At 37.0% G+C, this 15,502-nt stretch overlaps 1 pseudogene across 1 annotated transcript; it reads left to right on the top strand.

Annotated features, from left to right (window-relative positions):
- The first annotated feature begins 11,126 nt into the window (after window positions 1-11,126).
- LOC146885592 (cleavage and polyadenylation specificity factor subunit 3-II-like) lies at window positions 11,127-15,241 on the top strand (annotated as a pseudogene). The gene is made up of 6 exons (XR_014995896.1): window positions 11,127-11,436; window positions 12,020-12,231; window positions 12,864-12,981; window positions 13,386-13,459; window positions 14,110-14,246; window positions 15,100-15,241. The product of XR_014995896.1 is annotated as a cleavage and polyadenylation specificity factor subunit 3-II-like (transcript).
- Window positions 15,242-15,502: the final 261 nt, after the last annotated feature.

The following is a 15,502-nucleotide window of genomic DNA, read 5'->3' as shown; positions in this document are numbered from 1 at the left end:
TCTATAAAATATCAAAACCTCCGTTAAATTACAAAGGTTTAACTTTAAACCTCTAAAAAATAGTATAGGTTTTTAAAACCTCCCTTAAATTACAAAGGTTTAGTGTTAAACCTCTAAAAAATAGGTTTTTAAAATCTTTGCTAAATTACAAAGAATTATTTTTAAACCTCTAGAAAATAGTCTAGGTTTTTTTCAAACTCCAAGTTCAAACTCCATAAAATGTATACAATTATTACTTATAATATTTTTTGCCAATTTATTTCTAGGAAAATATATGTAATGTTCCTTAAAATTTATTTATTAAAAAAATACATGTAGATTACTTTCTTTTAAAAAAAGCCTTCTACAATTAATTCACGTGAATTTTGTTATATAAAATTATCCTAAACTAATTATACTTATTATGATTTATTTTTTAATAATTAAATTAAGTATTGTTATCAAATTAAAGAAAAGGTGTTTTATTTTTATGATAATTTTTATTTTAAAAAATATGAAAGTAATTTTATAATAAATAAAATTAATTTGCAACAAACTAAAGATCCATTTTTCAAATTAGAAGACATTCTTCGTCTCACATCTGTCAAACCTTGTCCATCTGTTTTCTTCAACTACTTCACACGACTAAGACACAATACTTTTCGCACTTCCTAACAACAATCTTACGCATTTTGCTTTCTCCTTTGCTCTTGGCAACTTCATTTTTTTCGGTCTTTGGCTCCTGGCACATAGGTTTGAATTTTGATATCAGTGGTTCACTCTCTTATAGGCACAGTGGTTCACTGTTCTCTCGTCTCCTCTATCAACTTTCGTATTTTTCTCGTGCCACACTATTCTTTTTTTTTTTAGGGTTTATCATCATCTCATTCAATTAATGCTTCGTTTCCATTTCGTTTTCGTTTTCATTTTCAGGTGTTGGCTCCTCGGATAGGGTACTTACTTCTACTAATCTTGCTTGTAATCCATATTTTGAATTATTTTGAATAGACTTTTGTAAGCCCTTTCACGCGGCATAGGCATTGAGTGGCGGCGTTGAGAACGACCTGATTGAGAAGCAGGAGAGTGACGACGACAAAGCTGTAGACGGCGGAGGTTATGGCTTGCCCTAGTGTATCTTTAAGTTTATTGTTTGATTTCTGTACCACACCTAACCAAACTCAATCAAATAAGCAAACAATGCATCAAGGCAGCCAAACATTCAACCTAGGCCGAGTCAGTTTAACTTATACCGGACCTGGTCAATTTAACCATATAAATGATAACCCTCACGAACATGCCAGAGACAACACAAGTACACGACCTGGGCCGCCATGGTCTCGAACTTAACTGAACAAGGGCTAAAGTAACAACAAAGTGGCCAACACGGATAGTACGCGGCCAAGGACGACATCTGACAAGCCAAGAAGTAAACGGATCAGACCGCTCTCGAAGACTTAGTAAAATGGAAGCCTCTGCGTTCAATGGGCCTTAAGGGCCTGAGTTAGGGCCCAGGCCCACTCATAGCCCAGGCTAGGGCCCAAGCCAAGGCCCGACCCATTGGATAACCAGATATCATTAATGCTCTATAAATACGCATGGACCCCACAAATTAAAGGTACGCATTCATTAATCACTGATTTGACTTTCTGAGAGCTTTGACTTACTTGAGCTTCGGAGACTCTTCTGCAGGTAACTCCTCCTGGGTTCAAGCTGACATGTATCAACCGGGGAGAGACCAACTAAAGAGATAGCGGACTACATGGTAAGGTGACACTTGTGCCTAACTCATCTTATTTGTTCTCTGCAGGAACAATTTCGTTACTTGTGTCTATAATCTAAGTTTTATTTGTTTGGATTTGGATTTGTTGCTCCCCGAGTATACAATGAATTAATTTCAACTTCCTTTCAATTTCTTTGTCGATTTTGCAGAGCTTTTTTGCCTTAATTGTCAATATTTAGTTCACTGCAAAAGTTTTCAGAGGGAATATTTTAAGAATTCCTGCTTAGTAAGTGAAATTTATTCTCTTAATGTTTTGGAAGCATTTTTAATTTTGAATTGATTTTTGTTTGCTGTTTTGAAGATTTACATAAATATTTTGACCAAATTAATCCTATAATGTTCATTGCAAGTCATTGTTTCTGCTGAATCAAGCATGGATGCTAATGCAGGAAAAATTTCCTTACTTAGAGAAAATGAAACATTGTTGAAAGCAAATAAGAGTCTAAATTAAGAAAAGGAGAACGTGTCGAAGAACAAAGATTTGGCATATGCTCAAGTAGTAATGTTAACTAAGTCCTTGGATGCAATGCAGATGGATCTTAAAGACAAAGAGAACCAGGTGATATTTAAAACAAACTTACTAAGATTACTTCTTCAAAATGCATATGGAAGTGTCTCACTTGGGAAATATCGGAAGGGCAGTAAGTTCATTGTGCTCTTGATTTGGGGAAATCCTTAAACATCATTAATTGGTTTCATATTGCTTACCTTTTTGAATTAGTGAGCCTAAAGAAATGATGTCAAGTTTTGGTCATGACTTAGAACTTGTTCATGTTAAAAAGGGTGAACTTGGAATATTGTTGCTGGTCTCCATTGCCAGTTCTATAGTGACTCTAAAAATTAGGGGTGGGCATGGATTGGATATTTTTTGACCCAAATCCATTTTTTTAGCAAAAGTAGTTTGGATTTTTTTAAAATCCATATCCAAATATTTGGATCAAGATTTAAATCCAATCTAAATATTTGGATCAAGTTTAAAATCCAAAATCCATTTTTAATAAAAGAAATTTAAATTGAATTTCTTAAAACTTGTGTCATTAAGGCCCGAATGACTCGGATGGGATCGACGACCCAAACGGACCCGACGACCCGGACGACCCAGACGGTCCCGACGACCCGAACGACCCAGACGGGCTCGATGACCCGAATGGGCTCGACAACTCGAACGAGCTGGATAACCCGAACAGACCCGAAAACACGAACAGGCTCGACGACGCAAACGGGCCAGACGACCTGAATGGGCCCAACAACCTGGACGGGCCAGACGACCTGGACGGACTGGTCCAAATAGTCGGCCCCAATTGGGTAGTCGGGCACGTTCGAATCGTGGGGCCCGTCTAGGTCGTTAGGTACGTCAAGGTCATCAGGCCCGTTTGAGTTGTTGAGCCCATTCGGGTCCTAGGGGCCGTTCAGGACGTCGAGCCTGTAACATCCCGTTAGGATATTACGTTGTTATAATTAAATAAAAGAAATAAATTAAAACAACGCGCATTTAATAATACTTCATTTTTCCAAAACGCGGGAAAATTTAAAAACTTTATTAAACCATCGAATAAAGTCTATGAATACCAAAATCATAATGTTATAAAATTACCCATCAGGGTTTACAACTGTTTTCAAAGACAATAAAGAAAACATAAGCATTTCCCCAAGTCTAACCCCTCTCCGCGGCTAACGTCACCTTAGCCACCTGCAGCAACAGAATCTGCTCCCGTGTACCGCGTACACGATCATCGCCACACACACGCAGATAGGGTGAGTTTAACAATTAAATCACATATATAAAGTTACATAGATATAAGCATGTAAACACAAGAGACTATACATAACATAAACATCTCACATTGCCCATTCTTTAATTCCTACCATCTGACCCCCAATCAGATTATTCGTGTTCTACAACGTCTAAGGATTACTTCAAGGTGACTTGCTGCCATACCTATCGGCCACAACCGATAGAGCACGTGCGGGAAAACATGCTACGGATCATACACCGCAACGCCAGGTAGAGTTCCCATATATGAACAAAGTCTGTACCGTCCCAAGACTACCAAACTCGTCAGCCAACAACTGAGGAGGGCAATCTATCTGGACCCATCCGTACTGGCCACAACCAGCACACTGACACCGGCAACACTCGCCAACCCGAGCCACAACTCAAGGGTTCCTCGTGTCCATCCGCCATCCCGAGCCACAACTTAAGAGATGCTATTCCGAGCCACAACTCAGGGAATACCACGTGCTTAACCCCTATCCCGAGCCACAACTCAAGGGATACGTTCCGAGCCACAACTCAAGGAACACCAACAATCCCACCCTTAAAGCATCACTAGACGCACTGTAGATCACAAGTTCATAATCAAAACTCAAAGCTGCAGTAGTATAAATCGCCTGGCGGGGGACACGTGCCGCTAGGCGCTGCCAGCTCCCAGACCGTCTGGCGGGTGTCGCGTACCGCCAGGAGCACAACGCCATAAAATTCCCCTCGCTGCAGGTACCGCCGGGTGGAACCACTCCTGCCGCCAGGCGCACCAATCCCTGAGACCCCTCTGTGATCTCGCTACCGCCTGGCGGTCCAGATCCTGCCGCCAGGCGCCATGACAGTTCAACACACACTGGGTTCACTATTCGAGTTGTAACACAGTTTCTACCACATTTCCATTTGATCAACCCCCGAATTATTACTTAATTGTTTACTACAATGGTAAGGTCAAATCCCCCCTCCCTAGCTTGTTAATAGAACTCTCTCAGTAATGGTATTAACTCTTTCCTTCTTGACCTATTCTTACTCTTAGATTCTTTACCACTAAGTGATTGTCAAACCTCTTCCACTGTTTGAACTCTTATTCATCATGATTAATCAATTGCTAAATCCCCCCTTGTATCCAACTTAACCAATATGCAGAATCTCTATCACGCCATAGGATAGAAAGACCTCCAATATTTAACATCCCGCCACCTAAGGAATTTCTCACCCTCGTGGTTCATGCACAACTCCCTCGTCAACCACCCCAACCATCACAATTCCCATCTGCTGATTCTAACCCAAAGGAAACAGTACTCATCCCCAACACACAACACTCCAGCCTGCAGCATTTTGTGCCTGCACTGGTGCCTGGCGGCCAGACCCCGTGCCGCCAAGTGGTGCTTACCATCTGGGTATTTTCCAGATTTTCCCCGCACTCAAAACCCCACCATTTCTCCATCTTTGTGAATTTCCGCTTCAATGCCATCAAGTTCTCACACAATCACAACTGCCCCATATTTTAATTACATTGATCCCTATTTCTATATCCAATTCCCATTCAATCAGTTCAACGAGCAATCAAGGTTAATACACCTGCAACCTTAAGCTTACACCCACTGTTCCATTCATTTACTCCGTTAATTAGATGACCATACCTACTATTGGTTATCAATATCACTCTGTACAATTCACCCCTGAATTATGCCCCGATTAAATTTAGCCCAGAACTCCAGGAACCCCAAAAATAGGTCAAATTACCCCGCGCCGCCTGGCGGTTCAACCAGTCCTGCCAGGCGCTGCATCAGTAAATCCAGAAAATAGCCAAAACGCTTTGCGTCGCCTGGCGGCCGTGAGTGTGCCGCCAGGCGGTTCCTCTTCTAGGAACCTAGAACACATGCAAATGGATGAGTCGCCTGGCGGTAGTTCATCGCCCGCCAGGCGGTTTCTGGAAAATTCCAGAAACGCAAAGTTTTCAAGGATTTAACAGTGCAAATGCAATCAATATATCATATAGATACACATTATTAATCATACGTATAAAATCACGGAGTCCAACTCCCCTAACCTGGATCCTTTAGCTTAAATTTGAACAGTTGAGGAAGCTCTCCCTTGATCACCAATAGCCACCCTTGAATTTCCTCAATTCCGCCTCCAAACTCCCTCACGTCAGACCCCTCTCACTCACCTTTGTCTCTGTTTTTCTAGGTCTAAGTTCAGCCTTGCCAAAACCTTGCCTAAACTATAACTTTTGCCTTTTAAACTAGTACTTTAAGTTACCCAAAGCATTAAAACGAAATTCAGCTTATTAACTTTTAATAACCATTCATCTCTCATCATGAATAGTGAGTGCAGCTCCCTCCTTGGCCATACTGATTCCAATGGTTTATGTTAACATTTCCAATTCCATCTAAAGTTACCATTAGCAAAATAAAAATAAACATAAGTTCCATTTAGAATTTCTAAAGTTACCAATCATGTTTCATGTTAACAATCATAATTCAGGCATCATATCATAACAGAACATGTTTTCATAGATTGAAATAATAAAACAATAACGCTAAAGGTAGCATACATAGGACTCGAACCCAAGTCCTCACACACAATCAAAGTACTCTCAACCACTTGAGCTAGTACTTTTCCACGTCATACCAACCATAACTTAATGTCATAATTATTTCCCCTCCCGCATTTATTTATTAATTAATTATTTAATTAATTAAATTCTACGGGTCTTACAGAGCCTGTCTGGGTCGTAGGGCCCATCTGGGTCGTAGGGCTCGTTCGTGTCATCGTGCCATCCGGGTCGTAAGGCCCGTGTAGGTCGTCAGGCTCGTCCGGGTCGCCAGGACCGTCAGGGTCATCCAAGTTGCCAGGTCCGTCGGGATCGTCGGGCCCATTCGGGTCGTCCGGCCTGTTCGTGTCGTCGTGCCCATTCGGGTCGTAAAGCCTGTGTAGGTCGTCAGACCCGTCCGTGTCGTCGAGCTCGTACGGGTCGTCAGGCCTGTACGGGTCGTCGAACCCATCCAGGTCGCCAGGCCCGTCCAGGTCGTCGGGCTCGTCCGGGTCGTCTGGCCCTGTCCGGGTCATCGGGCCCGTCTGGGTCGTTGGGCCCATCCGGGTCGTTGGGCTCGTCCCGGTCGTCGGGCCCGTCCCGGTCGCCAGGTTGTCTGGCCCATCCAGGTGTTCGGGCCCGTTTGGGTTGTCATGCCTTTTCGGGTTTTTGGGCCTGCCTGACTCGTTCGGGTCTTTGGGCTGCCTGACCTGTTTTTGTCATTGGTATTGCCTGGTCCGTTCGGGTTTTCGGGTCCGCGTGACCCTTTCGGGTCTGCCTGACCCGTTCGAGTCTTCGGGCCCGCCTTACCCCGTTCGATTCTTCGAGCTCGCTTGACTCGTTCGGGTCATCGGGCTTGCCTGACCCGTTCGAGTCTTCGGGCCTGCCTGACTCGTTCAGTTCTTCGAGCCCGCTTGACCCATTCGGGTCATCGAGCCCGCTTGGCCCGTTCGAATCTTCGAACCTGCCTAGCCCGTTCGGGTCTTCGGGCTCGTTTGGCCCGTTTGGGTCTTCGGGCCCACCTGGCTCATCAGGTCGTTGGGCCTCATCGACTCGTTCGGTTTGTCGGGCCCGCCTATCTCGTTCATATCTTTAGGCCCGCCCAACCTCTTATGGTTGTCGGGCCTGTCCGATCCGTATAGGTCGTCGAGCAAGGCCCATCCAAGTCTGAATTTAGCATAGTTCATCTCAACCTTTAATCTAACCCAACTAAAAATTTAAATTGAAAATTTGGATTGGATTTTTTGGATTATCCATATTTAAAAATCTTGATTTATAAAATGGATATCCAATCCATAAGATATATAAAATGTAAATTAGATTGGAATCCATATCCATTAAATGGATTTTAAATGGATTAGATTTTTAATAAAATGGATTATAAATGGAGTGGATTGGAGCAAAAGTGGATTGGATCAAGAAAATTAATTTTTTTGCCCACCCCTACTAAAAATTATTAAGAAAAAAAACTCTCCCTCTTTATAAGAAAAAAGAAGAGTCAGAATTACTGAATTTTTATCGAAAGACGTCTTTGTCTATGTTATTATGTAATTTATTTATTCTTTTCTTATATATATTTGAATTTTAATAGCGATTAGGAACCATTCAGATACTTGTAGGTGGTTTGCCTAAAATTGTTCATTATGTCTTGATCAACCGTAGGGAGGTTTTCTTAAAATGTATCATAAATTTTTATTAATAATATATACCAATTAAACTCTTAATTATATTTCTATGCTAGGGGTTCCTTAGAGTTTTCTTGCCTCGACCATGTTCAATTTTCACACTAATAGTCAAGGGTTAAGTATGTTTTTAGTCCCTGAACTTTGGTCAAAAATTGGAATTCGTCCCTGGTTGAAACTTTGATAAATTTTTTTCCCTAAACTTTAAAAATGAATGAATATAGTCCTTTTAACCCAGTTATGTTGACTCTTTTTCAACAGGTGGAATGTATTTCATGTTAATATTGGAGTTGTTTATTCTGTTTGACACATTCTCGGCTCAATATTTACTGAGAAATGCGTTCGAAACCTAAAAAAGAAGTTCACAAAATTGGGTTAAAAGGACTATATTAATTCATTTTTAAAATTTAGGGACCAAATTTATCAAAGTTTCGACCAGGGACGAATTCCAATTTTGAGTCAAAGTTCAGGGACTAAAAACATACTTAACCCTAATAGTCAATTATATATACAGGGACAAGTATATATTGAATTAAATGAAATGAATCTGAAAGAAAACAAGCAGTTGCACTAAGTTGTGCTTATGGGATTCTTTAATTTCTTTATGCAAAACCAAAACTTGATCATTAACTCATTTCTTTGTTTTTGACCCTAATTAATTCTTGTAAATTTTATCATGAAGGTGGTTAATGCTATGGTATAAAAAGAAGAGGATCATATTCATAAAATTTGAGTGAGGGTGGTGAGAGTGTAGCAGCACATGTTGTTGAAAATTTGGGTGCTGATCCAAATAATATTCGTGCTCAGGTTAGTATTGTACTCTAACTTATTTATATCGGGTATGGAATATGGTTTTATCATAATTTTTGTGTAGTCATTATTGTATTCACTGGATGTTACAGGTTATCCGCATGGTGGGTATGGAATATGAATTTATCATAATTTATGTGTAGTCATTATTGTATTCTCACTGGATGTTACAGGTTATCCGCATGGTGGGTGAGGGTGCTGACAGTGTTGGTGCTACTGTTGGCCCTGGAAGTGGTAATAACAATAAGATGCCAACTTTGGAGGAGTATGACACCAATCTGACCAAGCTAGCCGAAGAGGTAATTGCCAATTCCTAGTTTTCTTCATGCTTTCATTCTGTGTTATGGTATGACTTTTTCTTATTTACCTCTCCTTCTCAAAAACCAAAACCAAAATTATAGGGAAAATTATAGTGATTCATCCTAACACAATTTCTTATTTCTTTAATTTTTATTGGTTTAATTATGCCTTTGATCCCCATTTTGGAGTCAAAATCTCAAAATGGTACCCATATTTTTAAATTTTTTTTATTATTTTTAATTTCTTTTTTGAATTTTTTAGAAAAAATTAAAAAAATTGCCACGTGTCAAGCTGTCATCGTGCCACGTGGCAGTGACAGTGACACGTGTTAGTATTACGTCACGTGTCATTTTGTTAGTCTCAATTTGGTCCCTTTATTTTAATTTGTCTCAATTTAGTCCCAATTTTTGTAAAAATTAGCAATTTTGTCCCCCTTCAAATTGAAACAAAATTTAATTTTATATAAATGTTATACAAATATTTTTATTAAATTTGATATTTGTATTCAAATTGATATTTTTATTATATATTTTTAACATAGCTAAGTTTAGTTAAAATTATGTTTCAGATTCAACTTTACTTAAAATTGTTTTAAAATTTTAAATTTATATGTGTTTTATTGTAACATGAACTAGGTCATTTATGAATTTTTTTCTATTAACAACTTTTAAACCATTTTAAATAAAGTTCAATGTAAAATATTAATTAAATGAACTTAATTTGGTTAAAAATATTTACTTGAAATATCAATTTTGATGGAAATATTTGTGTACATTTATACATAAATTAAATTTGATTTCAATTTGGAGAGGGACAAAATTGTAAATTTTTACAAAAATTGGGACTAAATTGAGACAAATTAAAATAAAGGGACCAAATTGAGACTAAGAAAATGACACGTGGCGTAATATTGACACGTGTCACTATCACTGCCACGTGGCACGATGACAACTTGACACGTGGTAATTTTTTTAATTTTTTAAAAAAAATTCAAAAAAAAATTAAAAATAAAAAAAAATTCAAAAAGTCAAGGAACTGACACGTGACACTCCCTCTAACGGCGTCAACGTTGACTTAACGGCAAGGGCAAACGTGAGACGTTTCAACAAAAAAGGAGACCATTTTGAGACTTTTAAAAATATGGGTACCATTTTGAGATTTTGACTCGAAAATGGGGACCAAAGACATAATTAAACCATAATTAAATTAGAAAAAGTAATAAATTTTATAAGTCTATTTCCTAAAAAAAAGTAACATTCATAATTTTATAATTCCAAATTTTTAAGTACAAGTATGTTGAAAATAGAAATGACTTTGAATTGGATTAAAATAAGAGAAGAAATGTAAAGAATAAAGTTGTTTTTGGATTGACCAGAGAAAAACTTTAATGAGCAACTTGCTTATAAGCCACATGAACTACAAATTATGTGAGAGGGGCTTAAGCGGACCAATAGACTTAAATACTTAGTCCATCCTACACATTTTCTTACGGGTCTGAATGCTGGCTCGTCCCACATTGTCATCTTTATAAATAAACCTAAAATCTAATCATACTTTAAAAAACCAGAAACAATTTTTTCAATCACATTTTCAAACAAAATAAGCTTTTATTTATTCTAAATATTTTTTAATGAGATTAAAGTTAAGAAAATAGATTATCTTAACTTGTTTGTTAACAAATACTAAAATTTTATTATATTTGAATACTTTATGTTAACATATACTTTATTGCTTGAATTTTTAACATTTTTCATAACCTTTATTATAAAACCATCATTAAATACAATAAACAATATAGGAAATAATTAATAATAATGACTGCATATATGAAAAATAATACATGGGCATAATACGAGATATATTGGGATAATATTATTGACATAATATCTTTGGTATTGATTTTACTAATTAGAATTGCAACTTTTCTAACTGATGCCAAGCGAGTCTAATGGTCTGTATCATCTTCATGCACAATTTGGTCATCCCAGCCTTGCCAAACTGCAACAACTTGTCCTCTCTTCTCGTTGTGAGCCACCATCTACTACTATAGATATCCCTATTGTGTGTGATCCTCCTAGTGTGCCCACTTCCAGTGCCACCTCGGATTCTCCTCAGCCACCTCCGAGTGTACCTATTGCGGATAGACCACCTCTTCAGGTTTATAGCAGAAGACACCGTTGCCAACCACCAACACATGACTCATATCAAGTGCCGAGTTATTTGTCTCCTCCGGTTCCAACAACCGAGTCTGATATTCACATTGCCCTTCGTAAAGGTATGCGTTCTACCCGTAATCATTCCCCTCATTATGCTGCTTTGAGTTATCATAGAATCTCTCCATCTTTCTATACATGCCTTTCGTCTATTTCCTCTTTGTCAATTCTAAAATCTTTAGGTGATGCACTAGCCCACCTTGGTTGGCGTCAGGCCATGCTTGATGAATTGAGTGCTCTCAGGCATAGTGGAACATGGGATCTTGTCCAATTACCATCCGGGAAATCTGTTGTTGGTTGTAGGTGGGTCTATGCTATCAAAGTTGGCCCTGATGGTACTGTTGACCGTCTCAAAGCTCGCCTTGTTACCAAAGGTTACACACAGATCTTTGGTTTGGATTATGGTGATACTTTTTCTCCAATGGCCAAGATGGCATCTTTACAACCCTGGAAAGTTGTAGTCTACCTCTGATGTCAATACAAAAGAGAGACCAAAATTGTAAGTTTTATCACTGCCACCAGAAAGTTTTGTAACATCTTTACAACGCTGGAAAGTTGTAGTCTACCTCTGATGTCAATACAATAGAGAGACCAAAATTGTAAGTTTTAGTCCTTAGGTAAGATTAACATCAATATTCGAGAAAGAAGTGTGTTGTTTTAATTTTAAAATCATGATTGTCTTATAAACAACACAAAAAACCATCTACTATCATGTTGATAAGTTTTTAGATAGCCCTTGCATTTGTCTTACCTGTCGTGGTGGTTTTTCTATCATCCTATTTCTGTATGTAGAGACTCTTTGTATCTGTTATACTTTGGTCTATATATAGAACCTTCTATAATACAAATTATTTCTTTCATTCTTATTCTTATTTTTTATTGTGATTATTCTATGAACCTATCAATGACATCATTCTATTTTATAGAATTGCTACAAAACTTTCTAAGAATGATTAGTCACTACAATAATTTATGTAAAGGCTAAAACTTGCAATTTTCTCATAGAGAGACTAAAATTTAAAATAGAGACAAGTATACGGACCCTTGTTGTTATTAGCATTTTAACGTTGCCTTGTCATTTTGAAAATTTGGGCAGTCATTTGGATCATGTTGGCGCTTTAGCTTACTTCACTGAAGTTTGCGGGTATAATGGACCAATTTACATGACAGTGAGTCCTTTTACTGCTACATTTTTAATGAAATGTTTGCCTGAACATATACATCAGTTTTTGGAATTTTCTAATATAACAGAATTTGAATATTTGTGCTAAAATATTTGGGTTTAATTTAATTATAAACTTATACCGTGCTTCACTAACTTTTTTGTTCCTGCCCCCTGCTTAAAAGAACTATAATTTTATCCTTTTTCAAAACTCATCATAGAATCGGCCTGCTTTTTCTTTCAAAGTTGCAGAGTGTTATATTTTGATCCTTAATGCTGTTTTATGTTAAATTCCCATGTGAAAAATTGAGCTTAGTTTTGGTCTTTCCATGTAAAAAAATCTTCATTTTGATTTGTTGTATTGTTTTTCGTTTAGGTTCCCATTAGAAAAATACTCTTACCTTATAAATTATGTAAACGGTGGAGACCAATTTCCACACATATTTATTTAGGGACCTAAAAAAGTACAACTTTTTCATGCCGGACCTAATACAAAAAGCAAGTCTAGGGAAAAAAATTATAATTTCAGTGAAATTTTGAATACAAAAACATTTCACTAAATGGGTTGATAAGCATTGGCTTCCAAGTCATAATTCTACATTAGTAAATTTAACTGAAGTTTTATTTGATTTTAAATAGTACCCTACAAAAGCTTTGGCTCCTTTGATGTTGGAAGACTATCGCAAAGTGATGGTTGATCGTCGGGGTGAGGAAGAGCTATTTTCATCTGATCAAATTGCTGAGTGCATGAAGAAGGGTAATATAGGATCCACTTTTCATTTAAGGTACCCCATCTATAGGTTGGTTAGACAACTATTACTTTAAACATGCCACTAGGAATATTGGCGCGTGTTCTAGTTTTGACTTTGTTGAAGTTTGAATTGTGTGCAACTGTTGTATTAGGGATTTTAGGTGAAGGAAAAAGATTCATCTTTTAGGCTATAAATGTTAAATGTGCCATTTAAGTTTTGTTCTTTCAAATTGATAAATCTTGGTGGATTGATTTACATTTTTGTGTGCATTTTAAAGCTGATTCAGCTATACTTCTCAGTAGTTTATTATTTGTTTTTGGATTTTTGAACACAGTAGGTTTGCATCTAAAATCACCATGCTTCTGACATTAGTATCTAAAATTGTAATTTAATTTGATTCCATGTGCAGTTATTGCTGTTGATTTGAGGTAGACTGTACAAGTAGATGAAGACTTGCAGATACGTGCCTATTATGCAGGACATGTAAGGCTTGTGACTTCATCTTTGAAGTCATGTTTAGTTTTCTGAAAAAAAGTATAGCATTAGATGTCTTCACTGTTATGGTTGAATTTTTATTTTTTTTTTGAACAATGTTAACGTAAAAAGTGAAGAACCCATGACTCTTTTGTGGCAATAAATCAGCTATTACTATTTCTCACAATTCTGTCTCCAACATGATAGGAGCAAACATATAGAGATAGACTGACACTTCATGAAAGATAAGTTGGATAATGGCCTTATAACTCCATAGATCCCATCAAGACTTCAACTTGCACATTTGTTTACAAAGAAGTTTCTCACAAAACGGTTTCATGATCCTACATGCAAGTTGGGAATGATTGATATTCATCAGCTTAATGGGGAGTGTCGAGTTATGAGAAGATATTGTTAATTAATGTAAAAACATTGTAGGGATATGAAGAATTATTATGAATTATTGTAATTATTTCTGGGATGGTAGAGTTACTGTTTGGATTAAGAAATAGAATCAGAGTTTTCTCACTTCTTCAATGTCTTCTGTCCTCTTTTAAGTCTTCCCTGATTCAATCTCTTTCTATATCATTATAGTAGATTTTTCTTCCTTCAATGCCTTACTTCAATGTTTTAGTACTTAAGCTCATCGTTTTATAAAGGTTATTGGAGCTGCTATGTTCTATGCAAAAGTTGGAGATGCAGAAATGGTTTACACTGGAGACTACAATATGACACCAGATAGACACCTTGGAGCAGCTCAAATTGATCGATTACGACTTGACCTTCTTATAACTGAGTAAGAACATCATTGGTTGTATAAATGAACCTTCTAACAAAGTTATCAATAATGTAGTGAGTGACAGTGATAAATGTTCTTTTCTTGTTTATCTTTTACTTTATTTTCTACAATTATTATAAGTTTTGTACATACTTTTCACGGACTACTTATCTGTATGCATTACCATTGCTAACTCATCCTCATATTGATATTACTGTTAGAAATGTGAATTATTCCTTTGCTAGTACCTAATAGCCTAAACTTTTGAGATGTTGGTTCTTGAATTGTATCAAACCATGTGACCAAGAGGTCATGTGATCAATTCTTCTTGTCTTATTTTTTCATTGTTACTGTTTTGAGTTAAAATCCGTTTAACTATTATAATTCCTATTACTGCATTGCTTGCATGATATTCCAACAGTTACTGTAATAAACATCATTGGTCTTGTTGCTATTCAGTATACTCTTCATCTGTGCTTGAGAGGCATCATCAGAATTGTAATAGAATGAGTTTCTGCCCGATATCAAATGTAAACCAAAGTTGTGAAATTTTTGGATCATTAAACTGAATTCTCTGGTATTTCTTAGTAGTTTTGATGAAGGATTTTGTGGCTAGCTACCTACCTCAGATATAAAATTTGATAGACTGATACAGTCCATAGTAGTTTTGCATAAACATTATACAATTGTGTCATGTTACCAAGGTACAGTATATTTATCTGTGGTATCGTTGCTTTCTTTCCTCCTTTTGATTAATGGTTTAATGGGTTTTAAATGCATGAATCCTATATTGGTTTTACTGCTTGAAGTTATAAGATGGATTTTCTTGAATAGATTTTTGTATGATGATTCTTAAAGAAAATCATTTCAGATCCACATATGCGACTACAATTCGTGATTCAAGATATGCCCGAGAGAGAGAATTCCTCAAAGCTGTATGTGTTTGCAGCACTTAATTTATGATGTGATGCTGCTTGTATAATATGGTGTCTTGTTTTCTTTCAGACATTGATTTAAGAAAAATGCATTGTTGACTCACTTTCCAAGTCCTTTCTTGTCATATTTTTGCTATTACATTTACATTGATCTGCCGTAGGTTATATTAAAAATGGGTCTTTTGGTATGTTTGAAGAATCCTTGGTTTGTATTCATGGTGTGGACCAATTTTTGTTGATTAGCAGAGATTTTGACTGAAGGGATAAAAAGAAAACTTTTGAATGAGCGCTATTTATGCTCCTATTAGATGCATTTGATAGGAAAGAATATTAAGACTC

Source organism: Vigna unguiculata, chromosome 6 (genome assembly GCF_037176805.1).
Source record: "Vigna unguiculata cultivar grain cowpea cultivar isolate G323 ecotype 2 chromosome 6, ASM3717680v1, whole genome shotgun sequence".
In the NCBI taxonomy this organism is placed as follows: Eukaryota; Viridiplantae; Streptophyta; class Magnoliopsida; order Fabales; family Fabaceae; genus Vigna; species Vigna unguiculata.
Note: the sequence above shows the minus strand (reverse complement) of the source record. Positions and strands in the feature narration are given on the sequence as shown.